Source organism: Moschus berezovskii, chromosome 16 (genome assembly GCF_049115385.1).
Source record: "Moschus berezovskii isolate FMDL1 chromosome 16, NW_MosBer_1.0, whole genome shotgun sequence".
NCBI lineage: Eukaryota > Metazoa > Chordata > Mammalia > Artiodactyla > Moschidae > Moschus > Moschus berezovskii.
The window spans coordinates 19,277,630-19,304,605 of NC_142475.1; the positions used below are offsets into that span (position 1 = coordinate 19,277,630).

General features: G+C 44.2%; 1 protein-coding gene across 4 annotated transcripts in view; it reads right to left on the reverse strand.

The window, feature by feature from the left end:
• Nucleotides 1–26,976, reverse strand: part of NCALD (neurocalcin delta) — a 481,050-nt gene that overhangs the window by 285,003 nt on the left and 169,071 nt on the right. The gene's annotated exons all lie outside the window — the stretch shown is intronic.

Genomic DNA, 26,976 nt, shown 5'->3' on the forward strand with positions numbered 1-26,976 from the left:
TGAATAGCTTCTATAAAGCCATTGCCTTACTTTCATTTTGCTAAATTCTGCTCAAAATGCCAGGTCAAAGTTGCCTTCACGTCCTGATGGGACCCCGACTGGTATATAACGATGTTTCTTTGACTGCTGTCATGGAAGATGGGGACTTGGGGACCCACCCTCATCCATGACTTGCTGATTGTAATTCAGTAAAACTATCTACCCCTTCTCTGTCTCACACAGGGATGAGAAGATACAATAATTTATTTGAAATCAATGCAGACTTTTAGAAACTCAAATGTTCATATCCAACTTAGTTGTAGCATTTGATATATATCATGGCTTAAAGTTTTAAAGCCATATACAACACAAGTCCCACATGAATTTTTTAGACTTTGCTGTTTTTGTTGTTGTTCAGTTACTAAGTTGTGTCTGACTCTTTGTGACCCCATGGACTTCAGTGTGCCAGGCTTCCCTGTCCTTCACTGTCTCTCGGAGTCTGCCCAAACTCATGTCCGTTGAGTCGGTGATGACATCCAACCATCTCATCCTCTGTCACCCACTTCTCTTCCTGCCCTCAATCTTCCCCAGCATCTGGGTCTTTTCCAGTGTGTCAGTTCTTTGCATCAGGTGACCAAAGTATTGGAGTTTCAGCTTCAGCATCAATTCTTCTAATGAATATGCATGGTTGATTTCCTTTAGGATTGACTGGTTGGATCTCCTTGCTGTCCAAGGGACTCTCAAGAGTCTTCTCCAGCACCACAGTTCAATAGCATCAATTCTTTGGTGCTCAGCCTTCTTTATGGTCCAACTCTCAGATCTGTACACGACTAATGGAAAAACCAGAGCTTTGACTATACGCACCTTTTGTTGGCAAAGTGATGGTTCTGCTTTTTAATACACTGTCTAGGTTTGTCATAGCTTTCCTTCCAAAGAGCAATGCTATTTAATGGTTGCAAGATAGATAGAGTGCCTGATGAACTCTGGACGGAGGTTCGTGACATTGTACAGGAGACAGGGACCAAGACCATCCCCATGGAAAAGAAATGCAAAAAAGCAAAATGGCTATCTGAGGAGGCCTTACAAATAGCTGTGAAAAGAAGAGAAGCGAAAAGCAAAGGAGAAAGGGAAAGATATAAGCATCTGAATGCAGGGTTCCAAAGAACAGCAAGGAGAGATAAGAAAGCCTTCCTCAGTGATCAACGCAAAGAAATAGAGGAAAACAACAGAATAGGAAAAACAAGAGACCTCTTCAAGAAAATTAGAGATTCCAAGGGAACATTTCATGCAAAGATGGGCTCGATAAAGGACAGAAATGGTATGGACCTAACAGAAGCAGAAGATGTTAAGAAGAGGTGGCAAGAATACACAGAAGAACTGTACAAAAAAGATCTTCACGACCAAGATAGTCACAATAACGTGATCACTGACCTAGAGCCAGACATCTTGGAATGTGAAAGTCAAGTGGGCCTTAGAAAGCATCACAATGAACAAAGCTAGTAGAGGTGATGGAATTCCAGTGGAGCTATTTCAAATCTTGAAAGACGATGGTGTGAAAGTGCTGCACTCAATATGCCAGCAAATTTGGAAAACTCAGCAGTGGCCATAGGACTGGAAAAGGTCAGTCTTCATTCCAATCCCAAAGAAAGGCAATGCCAAAGAATGCTCAAACTACCGCATAATTGCACTCATCTCACACGCTAGTAAAGTCATGCTCAAAATTCTCCAAGCCAGGATTCAGCAATATGTAAACCGTGAACTCCCAGATGTTCAAGCAGGTTTTAGAAAAGGCAGAGGCACCAGAGATCAAATTGCCAACATCTGCTGGATCATGGAGAAAGCAAAAGAGTTCCAGAAAAACATCTATTTCTGCTTCATTGACTATGCCAAAGCCTTTGACTGTGTGGATCACAAAATACTGTGGAACATTCTGAAAGAGATGGGAATACCAGACCACCTGACCTGCCTCTTGAGAAACCTGTATACAGGTCAGGAAGCAACAGTCAGAACTGGACATGGAACAACAGACTGGTTCCAAATAAGAAAAGGAGTACGTCAAGGCTGTATATTGTCACCTTGCTTATTTACTTATATGCAGAGTACATCATGAGGAACGCTGGGCTGGAAGAAGCACAAGCTGGAATCAAGATCACTGGGAGAAATATCAATAACCTCAGATATGCAGATGACACCACCCTTATGGCAGAAAGTGAAGAGGAACTCAAAAGTCTCTTGATGAAAGTGAAAGAGGAGAGTGAAAAAGTTGGCTTGAAGCTCAACATTCAGAAAACAAAGATCATGGCATCTGGTCCCATCACTTCATGGGAAATAGATGGAAAAAAACAGTGGAAACAGTGTCAGACTTTATTTTTTTGGGCTCCAAAATCACTGCAGATGCTGATTGCAGCCATGAAATTAAAAGACGCTTGCTCCTTGGAAGGAAAGTTATGACCAACCTTGATAGTATATTAAAAAGCAGAGACATTACTTTGCCAACCAAGGTCTGTCTAGTCAAGGCTATGGTTTTTCCCGTGGTCATGTATGGATGTGAGAGTTGGACTGTGAAGAAAGCTGATCGCCGAAGAATTGATGCTTTTGAACTGTGGTGTTGGAGAAGTCTCTTGAGAGTCCCTTGTACTGCAAGGAGATCCAACCAGTCCATTCTAAAGGAGATCAATCTGGGTGTTCATTGGAATCACTGATGCTAAAGCTGAAACTCCAATACTTTGACCACCTCATGCGACGAGTTGACTCACTGGAAAAGACTCTGATGCTGGGAAAGGTTGGGGGCGGGAGGAGAAGGGGACGACAGAGAATGAGATGGCTGGATGGCATCACCGACTCTGTGGACATGAGTTTGAGTGAACACCGGGAGTTGGTGATGGACAGGGAGGCCTAGCGTGCTGTGATTCATGGGGTCGCGGAGAGTCAGACATGACTGAGCGACTGAACTGAACTGAACTGAAGTATTTTGAGGCTGATTCTTTCATTAGCAGGAAGACAGTTATTCAATAAATGTTAGCTACCACTCAGAATATAAACTGAGCTTCTGCAATATGCCAGTCACTGGGCCAGGCCCAGTGAACACCAAGGGGAACAGGGCAGTCTCCTCTGTTGCCTTCATGGAGATTCCAGTCTAGCAAAAAAGGGAGCTACTCTAAAATGAATTATATTATTACAATAAATGCTATGCAGGAGAAATGCCAATGCTAAGAGTACAGGAGTCAAAGCTCAGAATAGGGGAGGGGACTGTGGGGTGGGGAGGGTTGGCAAATTGAGGGAAGGTAGCCTGAGCAACCCTCCCCACCCCACAATCCCCTCCCCTATTCTGAGCTTTGACTCCTGTACTCTTAGCATTGGCATTTCAAGCCACTCCAGTACTCTTGCCCAGAAAATCCCATGGATGGAGGAGCCTGGTGGGCTGCAGTCCGTGGGGTCGCTAAGGGTCGGACACGACTGAGCGACTTCACTTTCACTTTTTACTTTCACACATTGGAGAAGGAAATGCCAACCCACTCCAGTGTTCTTGCCTGGAGAATCCCAGGGACGGGGGAGCCTGGTGGGCTTCCATCTATGGGGTCACACAGAGTCGGACACGACTGAAGCGACTTAGCAGCAGCAGCAGCAGCCTGAGCAAGCTGAGGAAACAGGAGGTTTACACAGACATACTCCATCTCACTGCAGTCTTTGCTGAGTCTTCTCCTAATGGAGATTTACAATGAAAGAAGAAACAAAGACACACAAAAGTACCTTGAAGAGCTGAGGGAGGGAGTCAGAAGATGGCGAGGAGGAGAGACAACTGTTTGCCCAGCGTGACATGATCTCAGAAACGGTTAAGATGGAAAACAACAAAAGTATTGGGATTGTTACACGTGTTTTCACACCAGGAGAACAAGTCTCTATTTTCTATTTTTGTCCCAAACTATTTTTATTCAGTATTCACACTCTACTATGCTTAGATACCTCTGCTGAAAAACAAGTATTCAAAGAGAATTAGGAGGCTTTTATTCTGTCCTTTAGGACATTTTTTTTTTTTTTTTTGCCAGAATTAAGTGAAAAGTTTATCTTGAAGCTGAACATTCAGAAAATGAAGATCATGGCATCTGGTCCCATCACTTCATGGGAAATAGATGGAAAAACAGTGGAAACAGTGTCAGACTTTATTTTTTGGGGCTCCAAAATCACTGCAGATGCTGATTGCAGCCAGGAAATTAAAAGACGCTTACTCCTTGGAAGGAAAGTTATGACCAACCTAGATAGCATATTAAAAAGTAGAGACATTACTTTGCCAACCAAGGTCCATCTAGTCAAGGCTATGGGTTTTCCCGTGGTCATGTATGGATGTGAGAGTTGGACTGTGAAGAAAGCTGATCGCTGAAGAACTGATGCTTTTGAACTGTGGTGCTGGAGAAGACTCTTGAGAGTCCCTTGGACTGCAAGGAGATCCAACCAGTCCATTCTAAAGGAGGTCAATCCTGGGTGTTCATTGGAAGGACTGATGCTAAAGCTGAAACTCCAATACTTTGGCCACCTCATGCGACGAGTTGACTCACTGGAAAAGACTCTGATGCCGGGAAAGGTTGGGGGCGGGAGGAGACGGGGACGACAGAGAATGAGATGGCTGGATGGCATCACCAACTCGATGGACATGAGTTTGAGTGAACTCTGGGAGTTGGTGATGGACAGGGAGGCCTGGCGTGCTGTGATTCATGGGGTCTCAAAGAGTCGGACACGACTAAGCGACTGAAGTGAACTGTGGTTTCCCAAAGAGTCATTCAAAGTGCTCAAAATGCTAAAAAGCACTAAAAGAATAATGAACGAATTTTCACAGAAGCTGAATTTTTCAAGCAACAAACTTGGTGCTAATGAGCGGATCGCAGTATAGCCCCTCAGACACCTGTCTCACAGCAGGTGCCTTCCCTCTGGGGCTTCTCACGGGCAGACCCTGGCCTCCCTTTCTGGCCATGAACTCCCTCTCTTCACTGACTGAGGTCCTCTCAGAGTGAGACACGCAGCATTTCCTTCCTAGTCCAGCACAGAGCCAAAGGGCGTACTACTCACGTTCATGTCATTTATGGAAGGTTCTGGTACTTAAGATGGTCTTCAATTATTTAAAGACCAGGCTAGAAAAGCTAGAGGCAAGTCACAGTAAATAGAGCAGGAAATGAGAAAGCCTCTGGGCTTTGTCCTCTCTTCCTTCTCCCTCTTGTGTGCAGCCCCTCCCAACAAGCCCCTCATCTTTTCTCAGGGGCTTTTGTGTTACAGGAGATGCAGCCACATACACAGTGACCAGTGACCCAGATACGAATATGCTGCCCCCTCCCCAGAGAAAAGCATATGCATGCTTGTCAGTCAACATGGGCTGATCTTTCGAGTTCAGAAAATATGATTACTATACTCATATATATCCCAATCATGCTAACCTCATTTCCCTTTCTGTTAATTTTAATGGATCCTATTATCTTGGTCAAGAAGATAGAGATTAAGAGTATGTGTATCACAGGACTTCCTGGTGGTTAAGCCTTCACCTTCCGAAGCAAGGGGTGCAGGTTCGATCGCTGGTCGGGGAGCTATGTGCCTCATGGACAAAAAAACAAAACATAAAAAATAGAAACAATATTGTAGCAATTCAATAAAGACTTTTAAAAAATTATTCATATAAAAAATCTTTAAAAAAGCGCATATGTATCAGAGCCAATGTCAAACTCTTTCCAAATGCTCCACCCAGACTCCAGCTACAATCACCATCCTCATTCTCATGACTATCATTTATTAAGAGTTCAATCCTGTCCAAAGTGCTTTAAATAATCAGTTGTATTTCATTTCACCGCCCCATGAATTCTATAAGGTGAATAATCGTATTCTCCCCATTTGACCAATGAGAAAGCTAAAGAGAGATTAAGTGTTTTGGGCGAGGTCACCCAGGTAATAAATGGAAGGCCTGGGAGGTCAACCCAGACTTATCTGATTCCACAATCCAGTCTCTACTTCATAATAATGTTTGTTAAAATAGAACTTAACCCTTCAACTGAAGCATGTCTTCTGTGTGTGTGAGATGGAGCAAGGGGTAAGCAGAGCATTGTTTTTATTGGCTATTTCTCATAAACCTTCATGACTGTACTCTCTGAGAGGGCAGACTTCCCATTTGTCTTATTTTCCATGGTATTTCAGAACCTAGCGTAAGACTTGGCAAAGTCTTCCAACAAAAGCGGATTGAAGAAAAGAAGGGGTGGAGGTAGAGGGGGAGGATGGGACGAAGCACAGGAAAGAAGGAGGGTTGACTCTCAAAGAAAACAGCATGTATTTGGTAAAGTAGATAGAAACGTATAAGGGTCTGCAGCTCAGTTTCTGGATCCGACTGCCGTGGCCCCTTAAGAAATAAGGAGATAGTTTTCCAGGTGTTCAGGGAGATAGAGGAGGAATGAACAAGATTGGCAGCAAAATATCTGTCATACGATAAATAAGGCACTCAGAACAATCGGTTTAAGCCACATATAAATGTGCAAACAAAACTACTCAGAGGGCAAAACCCCAGAGAAGTACAATGCAGGGGGCAGCTTTTCATTCCTGAAGATTCCAGTGGGGACGGGCAGATGACAGCTGACCGCGAGACACCAGGAGCAATCGTGAGGGACCAGTAAGTAACCAGGAGGGTGTCCTTCAGACAGCACTCATTCTGGAAAATTTTCTTCTTTTTGCTAAAAAAACGACCGTCCTGCAGCTCACAACAGAAGTACTAGGAAGTTAAGTGCTCTGCAGAGAATTACAATAGGATGCTGGAGGCTGTTAACGGTGCTTACCACAAGTCAGCAACTGGTTGAGAGATATCAGTACAGGATAAGGGCTCTGCAGAGAAACAATGCACTCAACTTTAAAATGACACAGAATGAAAACACGAAGCCATTCTGAGTTTTCTCAGTAAAGTCAAGAGCTACACCTACTCCTCTCTGAATTTCTAAACAGCCTTTTCCTTCCAGGATGTTGGGTTAAGGGTGGTGAGTTCGACCATAACAGCTCAAACCATTATTTAGACAGAGCGAGAACAGCAAATAGAAAGAAGTAAATGAAACTCAGTCCATATAGAGGAAGGGATGGATTTTGCAAGCCCCAGTTTATCTTTCTTTCTGGGAACTAACCTCCTTTCCCAGCCAGTGTAAATGTCACAAAAGACCTGCTAGCTTCATGGAGTGGTGAAAATCAGAAACTCAGCCAGCATAGCCTTTGTGTTACACCAGGGCCTGAGAGCCCTCATAAGCTCATGCTCAGGAGAGGGGTAGTGGTGGCACTGCCTTGGTCAAAGGCTTGGCAGCCATGAGGAGCAACACACAGCACTGGGCTGAGGCCAGAGCAAAAGGAAGACCTGGCAATTGCATGTCAGCTTTGGCATCCCTGGAAGCCATCTGCAATGCCAGGATCTTACAGCTCTCAGCCAATGGCCTTGATCCTTCACCAAAGCAAAAATACTCCAAGGACAAAACCTCACCCCCACTCCCTCACTTCCCTGCACCAGGAACCTTGACTGAGCTTAGCTGAATCCACTCCCAGGAGAAGTGGAGGTGGGCACACATCAGATGCTGCATCCTAGGGATGCTGTGTCTTCTAGTTAAGGTGGCATTTTACAGGAGGAGGAACAAGGTACAAACATTTTGGGTTCCCAGTGGGGAGCTTTGTCACAGCTGCTGGGTAAACCAGGAGCTGGCATTGTCACTCTGTGCAGACTGGACAGTCACTGAAGGTTTTCAACAGTGGCATGGTCAGATCCATGGTCTGCAGGAGAAAGATGGATTGGTGAAGGAAGAGTCTCAAGAAGCCTAGAGAAAAATGACCAGGATGGCAAAGTATCTGAAAATGATGATAAATGAGAACCTGAGGGGAAGTGGGGAAGACCTAGTGGATATAAAAGAATCCTTTTTAACACTTATCAAGGCTCTCATATGGAAGAGGGATTCAGAGTTCCCTGAAAGAACTCTAATGGAAGTTGAAGAGTTGTAATGTAGAAGGGATATAGATTCCACCTGAAACCAAACAGAAGAACTTTCTGATGACTAATGCTAAGCAAAAATAGAGCAGACTACCCTTGAAGTCTATGACTCACTGGTGGTGTTCAAGCAGAGTCCAGGCTACGTGACCATGAAGATCTCTGTCCATTTTATGCTCTATTATTTCATGATTTCCTCCTTCAATGCCCAAGGCCATTCTATTGATTCATAGCTGCCCTGAAAAACCCGACTCAAGTTCCATCTCCAAGTCACTCCAGGCCATCTCTCCCTTTCTGAATAAGACACTTATTACTTGTACCATTTATCTGGGAGATAAGCATGTACAGCTTTGTGGCATTGTTTCAACTAAACAGTTATGCATTTCTTGTATATCAGTTAGTTTTCATGGGTTTTATCTCTGCAATTAGACAGCAGCTTCTGGAAGGCAATACTCTCATCTTATATTTACAGAACAAGTCTTGAGCCTTTCATATAGCAAATGCCCAGCCTGTTGGTTTATTACCAAGACTCTCAGTGCCTACCCTGTAAAAATTCAGGTCTCAGGATAAATTTCTTGTGTGTATCCAAACAAGAAAACTTGTTGGTTCTTTCAAATGTCTGATCCTGATTATTTCATTTCCTAATTATACCCAGTTATATTTTAGTTTTATTGAACTAAATATTTCTTCCAATTAAAACAATATTATTCCAGAGCATATTTTTAGAGAACAGGGAGGAAAAGAATGAAACTTTTAATTGAAAACATTTTAAACCTTTATTTCCATCACAAAATAAAAGGAATGGTTCTGCAGCCGAAAATATCATCCAGAAAACCAGCCAGTTATGAAAAGCTTAATTTTTCTCATGGTTGAGTTAAACAAGAGCAATTAACACTACTGATTTATTCTCCCACACAGAGGTCGTCTTTGTGAATATTTGAATTCAAGAACAATAACAAGGAATTCCCTGGCAGTCCGGTGGTTAGGACTTCACACTTCCATTGCTGGGGGAATGGATTCAATCCCTGGTTGGGGAACTAAGATTCTACAGGGCACAGTCAAAAATCAATCAATAAAATCAATGGGGAAAAAAATGACTCCTCCATAAATGATGTTGAGACAACTGGGGTATCCATTGAAAAAGAGGTAGATTACCAACGCACACCACAAACAAACAAAAAGATCAATTAACAAATTAAGGTGACTTTCGAACTGAATGACTGCAAGAACTTTTCCACCCCTTTGAGTCTTTACACGGCTACCCTGCTGAATGTGGTTCCTTCCATAACCTATTTAGTTGATCATTTCTTTTTTTAAATGCAGCCTTTGATGTATACATGTTTTCAGTATCTGAGGGTAGTTCACATCAATATCTTGGAATGAACTTTTCTTTGGAGAAGAAGCCAAAGCCTCAGAAGCTGAAATCACCCCCAAGATGCTGCTTTTGAGCAAGCACCATGAGCTTGCCTTACACCAAGCCCTTTGATACTTAGAGACTGGGGCAGATTGAGAAACAGCACAGACCCACTTTCTACGTTGAGAGCCACTGTGCATGCAGTTAGGCTTCTTGTAAAAGGTGATAGCCTTGAAAACCCCTATGATGTCTTCTACATAAAAAGTTGCACATACTGTTTTCATGTAATGGATTTTCCACAATATCACATAAATTAACATACATTGGAAGCTGTCAAGGGCTCTCTGCCCTTCTACTTCCAGCTAGCTTCCACACTAACAGACAGGACCCCGCTGGGTTTGCAGAGTTAGACAATTCTATTTTTAAAAGAGAAATAAACCATAGTGTGAACGGTTCTAAACCCCCAAATGGCCAGACGCTACCAGATAAATACATCTCCGAGACAGGCTGAACACTTCTTGGAACTTGCTCTCCCTTCTGAGCACATTTACCACAGACATTCCCCTGCCTTTGAGGTCCCGAGCCTCTGCCACCAGGCAGTCAGAGGTTTGCAAATCTAACCGACGGGCTCATTTTCTCTCCACTCCCCCATCCCTAGTCCTCTCAGGGGCTCTGCTGAAGAGTTATCGCCCTAGTCCGGAACCAGAATCTCCTTTTCTTTAAGAAAGTTTAGTTCCAAATACCTTAGCCCACCTCTGCTATCAACCCTCAGAACTCCACCTCCACACAGGGTCTGAAGAAAACCAGAAATAGCAAGCCTCAAATTTCCCTGTGGCCCCAAGCTAATGAAATGGCTGGACGGGGATTTTATGCATCTTAATTTTCACCCTTTTCCTATTAGAGGGAAATAGTTGCATTGTATTAAATTCATATTATTGTGTATTCATATATTATATTGTATTACTATTGAATTGTATTAAATTCATCAGCCACCTAGGCCCACCCGATGAGCATATTTCTGTAAACACAGCTGACAAACCAAAGCTGTAGTGTTGCGTTTATCTGCTGTGATGGCCACTTTCCATTGGCCCCTTCAAGTTCACTCTCTATCCTTCACCCTGCTCGGAACCCCAGGAGGCTGCCTTTTAGGGAACGCAGCCCTCGGCTTCTTGCTGTCTCCCTGGGTTCGGGCTGGGGTCCGCAATGGAAGGCCTCAGCCGGTGAGCAGAAGGAAGAGAGGCTGGAGGGTTTGCTGCTCAGTCTTCTGCGGAGAGGAGGGTTTAGGAGTCGGGGGTGGACGTGCTCCTCCGCCCAAAGCACAGCGCCACCCAGCGGCCTCTCCCACCTGCAGTTCGGTTCCCCCTTTCTGTCCCCTCGGGCCCAGGTGTGGTGATGGCCCCTCAGGGTACTTTCACTGTCCTTTTCTGGTTCCCCTTCACCATGGCTACACTTCCGGAAATAGATCTCAGTCGTGTCCGTCTCTTTGCGACCCTATGGACTTTACAGTCCGTGGCATTCTCCAGGCCAGAATACTGGAGTGGGTAGCCTTTCCCTTCTCCAGGGGATCTTCCCAACCCAGGGATCGAACCCAGGTTTCCTGCATTGCAAGTGGATTCTTTACCAGCTGAGCCACAAGGGAAGCCCAAGAATACTGGAGTGGGTATCCCATCTCTTCGCCAGCGGATCTTCCCCACCCAGGCATTGAACCGGGGTTTCCTGCATTGCAGGCGGATTTTTTACCAGTTGAGCTGCTCCCAAACTCTTTGGAACTACTTGGTTGAGTGGGCCTCTGTTTTCTGCCTGGACTCCAATCCATGGAGTCGAGAAGAGTCGGACTCGACTGAGCGACTTCACTTTCACTTTTCACTTTCACGCATTGGAGAAGGAAATGGCAATCCACTCCAGTGTTCTTACCTGGAGAATCCCAGGGACGGGGGAGCCTGGTCGGCTGCCGTCTATGGGGTCGCACAGAGTCGGACACGACTGAGCCATTTCCTTCTCCAATGCGTGAAAGTGAAAAGTGAAAGTGAAGTCGCTCAGTCGTGTCGCTCTTCGCGACCCCATCGACTGCAGCCTTCCAGGCTCCTCCGTCCATGGGATTTTCTAGGCAAGAGTACTGGAGTGGCTTGCCATTGCTAGCAGTATTTTAATCTCACATTCTCCAGAAATGCCTCCACCTGCAGTTTCTAAACCACGAGCATATAAGAAATAAGGTCAGAGGAAAGAAACCAACTAGTTATACATCGTTCATAAAAACGACTCATTCTTTGGACAGTTCTGGAAGTCTTAACCTTTCTAAAGGTTTTAGAGCAAACAAAACAAAGGAAACAAAAAGCTCTGCTTAATTAAAACGTCGTCTACCACCATTCCAGGCTCTGCATCCAGTGGAACAAATTTCTGCTTCTAAAACCAATGGTATAGACACAGCCCTCTTCCAGCATATGGTTTTCCATGACTCAAAGAACTTTAATAAATATCAGTACAACAAATATATCATTAGGACATCAGATGGTATTATTTATAGGAGAAATGGGCAAAGCCTTTAAGAATAAGTGTGAAAAATCTGCTCTGTAGGACAGCTGACTAATAAATGTTGGAGCTCTTAAGTGAAAGGAGTTTGCAATTTAATACCAAAATTGCTCAGCTATTTCGAAATGACTCAAAAACAACTCCTGGAAGCCTAGGAGATCAACAAGCACCGAAGCATGCTCTTTCCATCAGTGGAGAGGGCTTAAAGGACTCTCCAAATAACATCCGCTCTCTCCTGGATTTGAAACCAAAGGCAAGCCAGAAGCTATTGAGTGTAACTTTAGCCATGCAGAACCCATCTCAAGAAAAGACAGTACAGTAACACTCGCCTCTGTTTCTTTAAGAACAAGGTTAAAGGAGTGGTGGAAAACCACCACTTTTTCAATCACAGAGAATGGTATGTCGAGACTGAATCTGTGACTTGTAAGATAACTCTACCCAGAGAGTTTCCACCTTCATCTCAGATCAGGTCTTTATGGCTGGGTTTCTCACCTGTTCTGGGAGCTTAGGCATCCCACATACTTTGGGGGCTGGAGTACCACAGAGACTCCAGCTTTCTAAGTACCCTGTGGAAGCAGACACCAGAGTCAGGGATGTGGATTCTATGGAACCATGTAGCTGAAGGGCCTATCCAAAGATTATCTCCTCCGTTAGAGCATAAAATACCTAAACAAGGTTAGTCTAATGTTCCTTTAAGCAGCACCTGCCCCATGTTGAGAACTGTCATTTAAACACCAACTTCAAGAACGAAGGACATCCCTCCAAAGGCATGTTTCTACTTCTGACCCATACGTGTTATATCATCCCCTTTCCTGCCCTTAAAAAATCATCAAGAAGACTCTCTGAACAACAACAAAAAACATCCAGCGGGACAGAGTCAAGTTTACTTCTCCCTCTCCATCCAGCCAGAAGTTCCAGACTGGTGGCTTAGGAGGGTGGGTTCGTCTGCTTTACGGGAAGAAATTTCTTTTCTTTATATTACCAACCCCACACCCTGCCTCACTCACAAATGTGACCCGTCTGGCCCTGTCCTAGATAGTGTCTGAGGCTTTACTCCTGTGGACATTCAAAGATACAATTAGGGCTTCCCTGCTGGCTCAGTGGCAAAGAATCCATCTGCCAATGTGGGAGAGATGGGTTCAATCCCTGGGCCCGGAAGATCCCACACATCACGGAGCAATTAAGCCCAAGCACCACAAGAGGAACTCAAAAGCCTCTTGATGAAAGTGAAAGAGGAGAGTGAAAAGGTTGGTTTGAAGCTCAACATTCAGAAAACAAAGATCATGGTATCTGGTCCCATCACTTCATGGGAAATAGATGGAAAAACAGTGGAAACAGTGTCAGACTTTGTTTTTTTGGGCTCCAAAATCACTGCAGATGCTGATTGCAGCCATGAAATTAAAAGACGCTTGCTCCTTGGAAGGAAAGTTATGACCAACCTTGATAGTATATTAAAAAGCAGAGACATTACTTTGCCAACCAAGGTCCGTCTAGTCAAGGCAATGGTTTTTCCCGTGGTCATGTATGGATGTGAGAGTTGGACTGTGAAGAAGGCTGATCGCCGAAGAATGCTTTTGAACTGTGGTGTTGGAGAAGACTCTTGAGAGTCCCTTATACTGCAAGGAGATCCAACCAGTCCATTCTAGAGGAGATCAATCCTGGATGTTCATTGGAGGGACTGATGCTAAAGCTGAAACTCCAATACTTTGGCCACCTCATGCAACGAGTTGACTCACTGGAAAAGACTCTGATGCTGGGAAAGGTTGGGGGCGGGAGGAGAAGGGGACGACGGAGAATGAGATGGCTGGATGGCATCACCGACTCTGTGGACATGAGTTTGAGTGTACTCCGGGAGTTGGTGATGGACAGGGAGGCCTGGCGTGCTGTGATTCATGGGGTCGCGGAGAGTCGGACACGACTGAGCGACTGAACTGAACTGAACTGAACTGAACCACAACTGCTGAGCCTGCACTTTAGAACCTTTGCTCCACAACAAGAGAAGCCAGCATAATGAGAAACTCACGCGCCGCAACTAGAGTAGCCCCTGCTCACCGTAACTAGAGAAAACGCCCACAGAGCAATGAAGACACAGCACAGCCAAAAAAAATTTTTTAATTTTAAAAAGATACAATTAAAGAGAGGGGAAGATGAACTGGTGGGAGGGGGTGGAGGTGGGGTAGGGAGGGAGAATCCTATGGATACTGCAGTAGTTTCAACAGTTGTTAGCAAATCCTGGGATATTTCTCAGAGGTAGAGTCAAGTTCCCCTCCTCTTGAGATGACTTACTGCCACCTACCAAACAAAATGTGGTGGAAGCTGTGCTGGTAACTTGCAACTTTAGATCAAAAGAGGAATAGAGCTTCTGTCTGGCTCTCTCTCTCTCCCTCTCTCTTTTTCTCATTTACGATTTTTACTTTTGGAAAAAAGTTAAAAAGCCACATGAAAGCCAAGCAGCCAGGGTTCTCCATCCCAGCCTTCTGGCAAACCCCTTGCCTCAACATCCCTGCCAGAGCCAACCTGCCAGCCAAGAGAGAGTGCCATCTTAGCAGTGGGTCCTCCCACCTCCCCTAGATCTGTCCCAACTGATGTCATGGAGCAGAGATGCACCTTCCCCCCTCCTGCCCAGCTCCGATTAGATGAGTGATGCATGTAAATGACTGCTGGGCCCTTAGGTTTGGGGGTGACTTGTTATGCAGCAATATCAGAACAGACGCTTAGACGCTAAAACTTTTACTGGAGTGGGTAGCCTTTCCCTTCTCCAAGAGATCTTCCCAACACAGGGATCAAACCCAGGTATCCCGCATTGCAGGCAGATTCTTTACCAGCTGAGCCACAACACAAAGGAAGCCCAAGAATACTGCAGTGGGTAGCCTATTCCTTCTCCAGTGGATCTTCCCGACCCAGGAATCGAACCAGGGTCTCCTGCCTTGCAGGAGACCAACTGAGCTATGAGGGAAGCCCAGTTCCAATATAGAACCTATGAAGTATGTCCTCCAGTGAGAAGACAGAGAAATGAGAGAAAAGGCAGGTTCTATAGCTTCTATATTTCTTAAAACTATAAGAAGCTAAATATAACAATGCCCTCCCCTCCAAAAGGACTTTTTACAGTTGACATTTTAGCCACTTTTAAGGGAGAAGGAAATGGCAACCCACTCCAGTATTCTTGCCTGGAGAATCCCATGGACAAAGGAGCCTGGCGGGGTCTCAAAGAGTCGGACATGACTGAGCGACTAACACACACACACACACACACACACACACAAGGGGTAGAATAATTACAAAAGGAAAGAGGATGAATGCTAATGATGCTGGGACTGGAGAACCAGAGGTGAGTGGGCATGCCAATCTCTGTCCCTTCACTTTAAAATCCCTCATATACTTCCTTTTTCTTCCCAGGCTGCTTATTTTTGCTGGCAAGATTATTTATAGTCAACCCTTCTTCCTAGAAGGACATCAAATCAAATTCCAAAAGCACTCATTCAATAACATTCATGGGGTGAGGGCTGAAGTTCTAAAGCCTTAGGGTGTGTTTTTTTTCCTGAAAACGTTCCTGCACACTCCATCACATGAAGTTCCTGAAATTTGCCCGGCAGCTTGTCACTCTCTCATTCAAGAATGACGACTGCTCCCTTTGACTTGCTGTATTAAGTCTCATGTTCTTTCACCAGTATCATGGCTTCACCTCGTATATTGAGCTGTATTTCCCCGTCTGCCTCGGTTATTCCCACCTCAAAACTTTGATTCATGCCAAGTCACAGCCCCTTATCTTTGTCTTTCAAAGCCATAATCAAGGCTAATCTTCATTTTTTAAAAACTGACAGCAATGCAGCTGACGGCAGTCCCTCTCTCCCTTTGAAATCTTACAGCACTCAAAAGCCACAAGGCTCACCTGATATTTACACAGATCTGCCCGTTCCTCACCACTCACTTTGAGCCCCTCAACTCCAAGGCCATAAGTTTTCCATCGTTACATTCCTCTCCACCATTCCAAACACACCCAGTGCTCCACTCAGTCTCTTGAATGTCTTATGTGCTCACTTATTGCTTATTGGACTCGTTAAATGAACTAAATAATATGGCAAATAGCTTACATTTACAAAGTTCCATCTAATAATACTTTTATTTCAACCACTGCCTAATCTTAAAAGGAAATGGCAACCCACTCCAGTATTCTTGCCTGGAGAATCCCATGGACAGAGGAGCGTGGTGGGCTACAGTCCATAGCATCACAAATAGTCAGACATGACTGAAGCACCTTAGCATGCATGCATGCAACCTTAAGGAATGGAGCTTTAATTGGGCAAGTTTGAGCCTCAGCCAGCCAATGAGGGTTGGTAAGCATTCTGGGGAGAGGGGTTGGGAAACACTCAGATGTGGAGGTGGTTGCCTATGTTAGAGTTGACCGGGGAAATTTATGCATGAAGAAAGGTGCAAAAATTATTTAGTATAAACCTTCAGTTTACAGATGAAGACAGTAAGATGCAGAAAGGGTAAGTAATGAGTCCCAAAGCAGCTGGTTATCAGCAGAATTGACATTGATTTCAAGTCTCCTGCATATTCCAGCATTCTTTCCACTCCAAAAAACTGGAGGACTGTTGCGTTTCTCAGTGAGCACTCCTCTCTGAAGAGCAGACTAAAACTGAACATTTAAATGATCTTTTTAAAGACTGTAAAGAGTGACCTAAATTGCTAAACATTTTCTTCTCAAGAAAAATAATCCACTTTTTTATTCCTCTGACTGAGAAAGATACATTCATGCATCTAACTTGCAAGCAATTTTTTCCAAAGGAGAAGGGGACTCTTATCTGAGCACTGCATCATACAGCATCTCTGGGATGAAAACAGTGAACCAGACCAGGTAATTGGCATGGATAAGAGGAAAATATAAAAGATGAAAGCTGATGCATTAAAAGCAAACCCAGAACATAGGCAGGATGCATGCATTTACTTGAGAAATTGATAAAAAGCAACCTAAATTACAAACCCTTTCCTTTAAGAGGTTCAGCAATCACTCCCTGTTGGTATACTAGCAAATCCTTTTTTTTTTTTTTTTACTAGATTTATCTTCCAGATTCTAAGATGGATTAAATCTTTCCACTGACCTTGTCAAAATAGGCCTTTCTCATAAGAAGTAATAAAAGCAACACCATGGCCCAGATCAATAAGATCAGACAGGTAGATTGAGACAGCAGCATAAAGTCCCCAAGTGATTTTTAATTTAGAAAAACTAACTCATAAGAAATGAATACAACACTTTGTCTTCAAATTCTGGCTCTATATTTTGATTAAATAAGGAAATGTAATTTATCTATAATTATATATATATTTATGTATAACTATATATATAGTAGTTATATATATCACATATATAGAATGTATATGTATTTGTCTATATATATGTTAAAGTAGAAATTTAAGGAACATAGCACAGTAGATGAGAACCCACCCTCTAAAGCATGTGTGTGTGCTCACTCAGTCACGTCCGACTCTGCAACCCCATGGACTGCAGTCCTCCAGGCTCCTCTGTCCATTGGATTTTCCAGGCAAGAATGCTGCCATTTCCTTCTCCAACCCTTTAAAGCCAACCAGTTTCAGATTTCAGCTCTGTCACTTCCTTTGTGACACTGAGAAAGTCACTTAAAACATTTTCTAGTTCAGTGTCTTGATCTAAAACATGGCTTTGATATTATTTGTTAATTCAAAAGGTTGTTATGAGGAATCAATGACAATACATGCAAGGTACTTAGAAAAGTACCTAGTAAACACTTGTAAATGTTAGCTGCTATTATTACTTGGGACTGGGACAAACATATTAATACGTGATAGGCATGGTCTTTCCTAATCCCCTCCAGCTTGTCAGGTCAGCTCCAGGGTTTTCTCTTGTTGCGTTAAGTCTGAGTCTAGGTGTAAGAAAATTCACCAGAGAACATTCAGACCATATCTCCCAGGGGAGGTTCTATATACGAAAAGAGTCATGGGTCCAGTGTGTGGGCTTGAGGGAAGATAGCTAAATGTATGAGCTTGATGGTATGTGTCAGCAGAAAAGGAATAGAAAAGCCATTTAGAAATGAGATGGCAATATGAAGACACCAAGCAACTGCAGCATGAAGTAGAATTAAAAAGAAGAGGTAGATTTAAGAACATGAACTTGTTCATCTCATGTTCTTTGAGAATTACAGTAAAGATAGGAATTAGGTAGCTCAGACGGTAAAGAATCTGTCTGCAAGGCGGGATACCCGGGTGTGATCCCTAGGTCAGGAAGGTTCCCTGGAGAAGAGAATGGCTATCTACTCCAGTATTCTTGCCTGGAGAATTCCATGGACAGAGGAATCTGGCGGGCTACAGTCCACGGGGTTGCAGAGTCAGATATGACTGAGCAACTAAACACTTTCACTTCCATAACAATTTTCAATTTTTTTGTAATTGCCTTGGACTGTTGGAAGTTGTTCCCTTGGATGCGAGGCTATACTGAGACTGCGCCTCCATGATACATGTGTGCAGATGAGTTACAGAGACACGCGCAGCCCACGATTTCAGATTTACAAGGACAGACTATCACAAAGTGATAAACATCACTGAGCAGAGCACACAGCTTTCAGAAGAAGCTAAAACACTCCCTAGAAGGCAATGGCAGCCCACTCCAGTGTTCTCGCCCGGAGAATCCCAGGGACGGGGGAGCCTGGTGGGCTTCCATCTATGGGGTCGCACAGAGTCGGACACGACTGAAGCGACTTAGCAGCAGCAGCAGCAGATGTATTCATCACAGCCCTTTAGAGAATATTTTGGCCATAGGTATTCAGAGCCATAAAAGCATGCATCCCCCTCGGTACAGTACTAATCCATCCTAAAGGGAAAAAAAATGTTGTACCCAAGAAGATGCTCATGGCAACATTATTTATAATAGGTAAAAAAAAAAAAAAGGAAACAATCAATCAAAATAGAGTGCATTGATTTAATAGAATAATATGACTTGGTTTAAAATGATAATGTTGAAACTTAGAAAATTTTTTAAAAGTCCGGAATACTGATACTGATCCTGCTTCCAGCTTCAAGGGCAAAGAAAATAGCACTGTCCTTAGAATACGGGCTATAGCCCTGTTTGCTGATTTTTCTGGCTAACTCGGGCTTCTTCAGGCTTTCAAAACTCCTTTATTTCCCTCAGATGAAATGAATTTAGCAGATTATCCCTCACCCAATGAACCTGGTATCTGCAACTGCCCTTCCGGTTTTAAACAGGCCCCCCTCTTATTCTCCTTAGTTCTAGAACAAGAATAACAAGTCAAAGCTTTTGCATTTATTCTTCTGACTTTGAAGCTTTTCAAGTTTCACATTCTCTGATGATTGGATTCAGAGGGTTAATAAAGCCTCTGATAACAGATTGCTTTAAATAACAGTCCCAGCATGCCTGGAACAGTAAGTAATGTCCTGGGAAGAAGGCCCTTGCTGAGAACCTGTGATCTCTGCCACATTACCTGTAGAATCAGACCTGGTTTTTTATTTAAGGAACTTGCAAAAAAGGAGAAAAACATAACATGTGAACACCATTCATTCCTTCACTGTTTCTTTCCACGAATGAGCATCAACGACGTGCAAGCCAGACACCATCGGGGTACAGGTGAGGTCCCAGTCCCACGTTGCAGAAGATGCACAGAACAGTGAATTCTCATAAAATGCGATGGGGGCCTTGAGAGAGGAAGTGTGGGGAGACTTAGGAGACACAACCAACCCAGCTGCAGGAAGACAGGGAGGAGACAGGAACATCCTCCCTTAATTCAGCCCTGAAGGTTTCAAATCAATCATGCAGGGAAAAAATGAAGAAACAGGCCCAACATTCAGACTCGCTATTCAATATTTAGACTGTTTCTAAGCCATATTCTTCCACATTGTCCTGTCCTTAGGGCAAGTAACATCCTCCTGAACAGTGCCTCCAACTCTCCCTTCAAAAGCAGGCGCCATGAATAATCTGAAGATCTAAGTCTCCTCAGCAAAGAGCAGGTGAGCTAATATCTACAGCCCACCGTGGGCCAAGCCCTCATCCAACTGCCAGTCCTGCCATTTTGATCTTCTCTGTCTTGGATGAAAATATTCCCTCTCTCCTTCCTGGTACGGTTTTAATTTAGCTCCGTGAATGACAGTGGAAGGAAGTAGTTTATTCTGGTGTTAACTCTAAAGGAAGACATATTTTTTTGCTTTTTAAGAGTGGCAAAGGGCACACTGAATCATCTTCTTTTGCCTGGCATCGTGTAGACAACATGCTATTTTTACAGAAAAGATTCGTCTCCCCTAATCCTGACGGTATCCTGGGCAGCCTTGGTGTGACAAGCCTGAGAAACCGCACACTGACACAGGCTTGTCTGTGTCCCATAGCAGATCATCAGATGCCCCTCACCTCACCTGGAAAAGCCCACCAACGCTGTTTGTCCTCCTGAGGCGGAGGCGCTTCCAGCTTCATGAAGGATGGGACTTTGAGAAGAACGGGAGTCAGCGCTGATCCACCTCCATCGTCATCCCATTCATACGAAAACCACAGCCTTGAAATCTGATTTTAGCCTCTCCAATAAAATTTCAGGAGAAAAAAGCAATTCTGAAACATGCCAAAGTTTCTAAAAGTTATCTACGTCACATAAATAGTACCAACTCATGTGCCTGAATTCTCCCCCCCAGGCAGAGGGGGTACAGAGGGAGTTTAGGGAGGCCCAAGACGGGCTTCCCTGGTGGTTCAGAGGGTAGAGCACCTGCCTGCAATGCAGGAGACCCAGGTTCGATCCCTGGGTCAGGAGGATCCCCTGGAGAAGGAAATGGCAACCCACTCCAGTACTCTTGCCTGGAGAATCCCAAGGACGGAGGAGCCTGGGATGCTCCAGTCCATGGGGTTGCAAAGAGTCGGACACGACTGAGCGACTTCACTTTCACTTTAAAGACAGGCAACAGAGAGAAAAGACAGGGCTGAGGAGACAGGGAAAGAAAGAATCCAGCCATAGAAAATTGGTACTGATGAGCCTGTTTGCAGGGCAGGAATGGAGATGCAGACATGATGAACATGTGGACACAATGGGGGAAGAAAAGAGTGGGACACACTGAGGGAGCAGCACTGGCTCATACAGGCTGCCGTGTGTGAACTAGATGGCCAGTGGGAAGGTGCTGCAGAGCACAGTCTGCTCAGCTTGGTGCTCTGTGATGGCCCAGAGGGGTGGGGGGGCAGGAAGGAGGCTCAAGAGGGAGGGGATATATTTATATGCACTTAGAGCTGATTCACACTGTTGTGCAGCGGAAACCTAACACAACATTGTAAAGCAATTATCACTCACTTAAAAATGAAAGAAAAAAAAAAAAAGAATCCAGCCAACCATCAGATGCCAAGAGCTTGATAAAAGGGAGATGCACTTAGAAAATAAGAGAGAACGAAGGAGAATGGAGCAAACCTGGAGGTGCTCATTACAGGGTGTCTGTGAGGCAGGCAGGAGCCAGGGAGGACCCAGAGCCATTTCAGAAGGCACAGGCAATACTACTAAAACCCTTGCTATGCTCTTCTTGACAGCTCACTGCCCACCATCCAGGGCACAAAGGGTTTCTTGAAGAGACAGTCCCCTTGAAAGTCCCTCAGGAAGATGTCTCACTGGGGTCTTGCCGTGTCACTTGTCAAAAATTCCAGCCGCCCTAGTTTTGGCTCTGATGTGGAGCAAATCTTTGCTTGAGCACTAGCTGAACTAGTGGCCATATTTACGGGCCATGTTGGATGAAAAGTGTGTTATTAAACCTCCACGTGGCAAGATGTTCACATCATTTAAGTCATGTGAAAGGCGAAGCCATCTGAGCAAAGAAAGTGGGTGACGACCCCCTGATGAAAAGGCTGGTAGAAGTGCTGGTGTTGTTTAGGGAATTTTAAAAAATTATTTGCTTATTTATTTTCTTTTTGTTTGTGCTGGGTCTTCGTTTCTGTGCACAAGCTTTCTCTAGCTGCAGGAAGCAAGGGCTACTCTCTAGTTGCAGTGTGTGTGGCTTCTCATTGCAGTGGCTTCTCTTGTTTCGGTGCATGGGCTCTAGGCACAGACACTCCAGAAGATGCAGCTCACAGGCCCCAGAGTAACAGGCTCAGTAGTTGTGCTGCATGGGCTTAGCTGTTCCAAGGCAACTAAGGCCTAGACCAGGTGGAGTCTTCCTGAACCTGAGAGCGAGCACTGGCAGATGGATTCTTATACACTGTACCACCAGGGAAGACCAAAATTGCTGGTGTTATTCAAATGTCCAGTGGGCTTGTTCTCCTTCTCCCCCTTTTCCTCCTTCCCTCCCTCGATCCTAATCACAGAGAACTCAATTATGATAAGACAGTGTATGTCACTTTCTCCCAAGGTCAAGTGAATTCATGAATTTCCATTATTAAGCTAACACATACTGTCGATAAAGGAAGAAAATACAAACTGCTTCAAAAATATTAAAATATTAAAGGACACTGAATGCATTATGGGTTGGTAAAGAACATCAAACTCTCAAGGGGATCCTCACTCCATTTTGTGATTGACAGGAAAGACTCTACACCATAATAAAACAAATGGCCAACATCCCAGCCTTGCCACTTGCCGGCTGGTGCAACTTAGGCAAGGTAACTAACAACTGTGTCTAAGTTGTGAGCAGGATTAATAATAGATTGTTGGGAGGATTCAAGCGTTAAAACACATGAAGCCCTTGGAGCAGCTCCTGGCACAGGTTCACTGCCTTGCACACCTTGCACACTTTCTGGGTAACATTCACAGGGCTGTCTATGAGGCAGGTGCCCCCAGGAGCTGTGCAATGCACAACCCATGCCCAGGCCTGGCACAGAACAACTGCTCATTCAGAATTTGCTATTCTTCTCATTATTGGGTTTTCACTATGTACTGAATAATGTGCCAAGCAATTTTCAAGGATTTTCTTGCTTAGTCTTCAGAATAACTCTATAAGGTGTGCTCAGGTGCCAAGTCCTATCTGACTCTTTGTGACCCCGTGGACTACATCCTGCTAGGCTCCTCTGTCCAAGGAATTTTCCAGGCAAGCAAGAATACTGGAGTGTGTTGTCATTTCCTATTCCAGGGGATCTTCCTGACCCAGGGATCAAACCCAAGTCTACTGTGTCTCCTGCATTGCAGGCAGATTCTTTACCGCTGAGTTACCAGGGAAGCCCATAAACTAAGGTATGTGTGTGTTAGTTGTACAGTCATGTCCGACTCTTTGCAACCCTATGGACCATAGCCCACCAGGCTTCTCTGTCCATGGGATTCTCCAGGCAATAATACTGGAGTGGGTTGCTATGCTCTCTCCAGGGGATCTTCCTGACACAGGGATCGAACCCGGGTCACCCGCATTGGAGGCAGATTTTTTACCATCTGAGCCAACAGGGAAGCCCACAAGCTAAAGGTATCAGGATTCAAATCCTAGGGGACTAACTAGAACTCAAGCTCTCTGACTACACCTCCTGGCCAGGCAGGGAAGGGTCCAGGTCATTCTTAGATTAAATCAGCTAGTTTATGCATACTTCACAAACATACTCTATTGGGGAAATGTGCTAAATCACTCCCTTCATCTCCAGAATGTGCAGTCCAGGCAACATCAGCTCCTGCCACCACCTTTTCCCCATGCTGTGGATTGGACTGACATACCTGAAATTAACAAAGATCATCACTTGTCCAGAAATGACAAAGATTTTTCTATGTCTACAGCTCCTAAAAAGGGCACATGCCATTAGTTAAATAAGCAAACCATTATGTTGATAATAATAGAAAGGTCAATGCAAATATATCTGCTAATCAGCTGATATGCCTCTGTCCCAACAAACTGAAGGCAATTTCACTGTACAGGGAAGATGACAATTTCAGGTGTCAACTTTTTGGACTCTTGCTGTCCAAGAAGTAACCCTGGTGAGGATGCTATTTTAAACCAGCAAGTTCCAATGATGCAATCAAAGAGAAGCAGGGCTGACAGTTCAGGGTGGAGGAGGCATGGATGAAGTGCCAACAAGTGCTCTTGGTCTCACCACTGTCCTTCCCTCTCCTGACTAGCAGCTCTTCACAGCATTTGGCTGCCTGTTGCACCAGGGACAATCTGCACTTTCACAGCTAAAAGGACAGACTTCTTGAAGATGCAAATGGGCTTGGAATCAGTCCAACTAGGTTGAAATCTTGGCTGTACCACCTGCCACTCTGTGACCTGCCAACACCCCAACAGTCTTCTGAGCCTCAGTTTCCTCATCTCTACATTTGGAACATAAATAATATCTATCTAATGGGGCTGACAGAAGATTAGAAGCACGTCAGCTTCCAGAACTTCCATAAAGGAAAGCTGCTGTTCAAGACTCAGGATTGATTGAAAGTGGTGATATAGTTTTTTCTTTAGTTTACAAGGAATGTGCATTACGCTCTCCAAAGTAATTACCTTAAGAATATGTCTAGGCAGCATTTTTTTCCCTACAGCTTCCTTTGTTTAACACATTTCTGGCAATTCCCTTGGGAACTGCCTCCAGCAGGACCATCTTTGGTGATGACCAATCTCTTTCGTTTGGGGCTACATAATGACCAGAATGATCATTCAGAGCCAAGCACAGTGTCAAGAAGAAAAGCATCCTTCCAGTCAAATGTGAGGGGCAAATGAGAAGATCTCATGTGGTCCTAATATGTGTCCAGACTGCCTCTGCACTAGACATACTAGACAGTCTTACCCACAGCAGTTGCTCACAGAAACTTATTCACTGGTTACTGATAGAAATTTTATTCTGTCAGTAATAACTAGCTGAGAGTTTTTGAGTAGAGGCAGATCCTGATAAATATGAGTGTCTAAGAAGCTCATGTGGCAAGAGCAAGGAAAGCGCTTTGCTTTCCTGCTTCTCTCTGAGCAGGCAGGCTTGTGGGAGGTTGTCTCAATAATCAGACCATTACGAAGGTCCTTGCCTATGGGGGTGACAGCGGGAAAGGAAACAGATCTATCTTGCAGAGCCATTGACTAATTGAACCTTAGGGAGTGTGGAGGGCCCCAGAGTTAAAGACGCAGCCATGTTCACCACCATAGCCATTTGGAAAATGATCCTACAACAGACAAGAATAGCTGCCAAGGACAGAGATGATCCTTCCATCCGTGTTAATCCCTTTTATCACAGGTTCCAGTTTCTTCAGTTCAGTTCAGTTCAGTCGCTCAGTCGTGTCCGACTCTCCGCGACCCCATGAATCACAGCACGCCAGGCCTCCCTGTCCATCACCAACTCCCGGAGTTCACTCAAACTCATGTCCACAGAGTCAGTGATGCCATCCAGCCATCTCATTCTCTGTCGTCCCCTTCTCCTCCCACCCCCAACCTTTCCCAGCATCAGAATCTTTTCCAGTGAGTCAACTCGTCGCATGAGGTGGCCAAAGTATTGCAGTTTCAGCTTTAGCATCAGTCCTTCCGATGAACACCCAGGATTGATCTCCTTTAGAATGGACTGGTTGGATCTCCTTGCAGTCCAGGGGACTCTCAAGAGTCTTCTCCAACACCACAGTTCAAAAGCATCAATTCTTCGGCGATCAGCCTTCTTCACAGTCCAACTCTCACGTCCATACATGACCACGGGAAAAACCATAGCCTTGACTAGACAGACCTTGGTTGGCAAAGTAATGTCTCTGCTTTTTAATATACTATCAAGGTTGGTCATAACTTTCCTTCCAAGGAGTAAGTGTCTTTTAATTTCCTGGCTGCAATCAGCATCTGAAGTGATTTTGGAGCCCACAAAAATAAAGTCTGACACTGTTTCCACTGTTTTTCCATCTATTTCCCATGAAGTGATGGGACCAGATGCCATGATCTTTGTTTTCTGAATGTTGAGCTTCAAGCCAACCTTTTCACTCTCCTCTTTCACTTTCATCAAGAGGCTTTTGAGCTCCTCTTCACTTTCTGCCATAAGGGTAGTGTCATCTGCATATCTGAGGTTATTGATATTTCTCCCAGCGATCTTGATTCCAGCTTGTGCTTCTTCCAGCCCAGCGTTCCTCATGATGTACTCTGCATATAAGTTAAATAAGCAAGGTGACAATATACAGCCTTGACGCACTCCTTTTCCTATTTGGAACCAATCTGTTGTTCCATGTACAGTTCTGACTGTTGCTTCCTGACCTGCATACAGGTTTCTCAAGAGGCAGGTCAGGTGGTCTGGTATTCCCATCTCTTTCAGAATGTTCCACAGTTTATTGTGATCCACACAGTCAAAGGCTTTGGCATAGTCAATGAAGCAGAAATAGATGTTTTTCTGGAACTCTCTTGCTTTCTCCATGATCCAATGGATGTTGGCAATTAGATCTCTGGTGCCTCTGCCTTTTCTAAAACCTGCTTGAACATGAGGGAGTTCACGGTTCACATATTGCTGAAGCCTGGCTTGGAGAATTTTGAGCATCACTTTACTAGCGTGTGAGATGAGTGCAATTGTGCGGTAGTTTGAGCATTCTTTGGCATTACCTTTCTTTGGGATTGGAATGAAGACTGACCTTTTCCAGTCCTACGGCCACTGCTGAGTTTTCCAAATTTGCTGGCATATTGAGTGCAGCACTTTCACACCATCATCTTTCAAGATTTGAAATAGCTCAACTGGAATTCCATCACCTCCACTAGCTTTGTTTGTAGTGATGCTTTCTAAGGCCCACTTGACTTCACATTCCAAGATGTCTGGCTCTAGGTCAGTGATCACATTATCGTGACTATCTTGGTCATGAAGATCTTTTTTGTAGAGTTCTTCTGTGTAATGTTAGGTCCAGTTTCTTAACTTAGGTTAAATCAAGCCAGCATAGTGTTGCATTAACCACTACCTACCTGCCCTAACACTGTGCACAGGTTAGATCAGTAGGGCGAAAAGGTCTTTGCATCCACTGAAAATCACTGATTAAAAGCAGCTTATAGATCCTGGCTGATCAAACCCATGACATTACTTCATAAGGCATAATCAACAGATTTTTTTTTTCTCTAGCTTTGTTCAAAATTGCAACAAAACTCATTTATGCTATGTGAGTCAAAGACTTTTGAACTTTAAGCCAACTGTCCACAGAATGAATAGCTTAGGATCATGTATTTTTTGTTTGTTGTTCTTTAATTTTTACTTTTTTATTTAGCATTTTCATGATTATAAAGAGAACAGCCAATATGACTG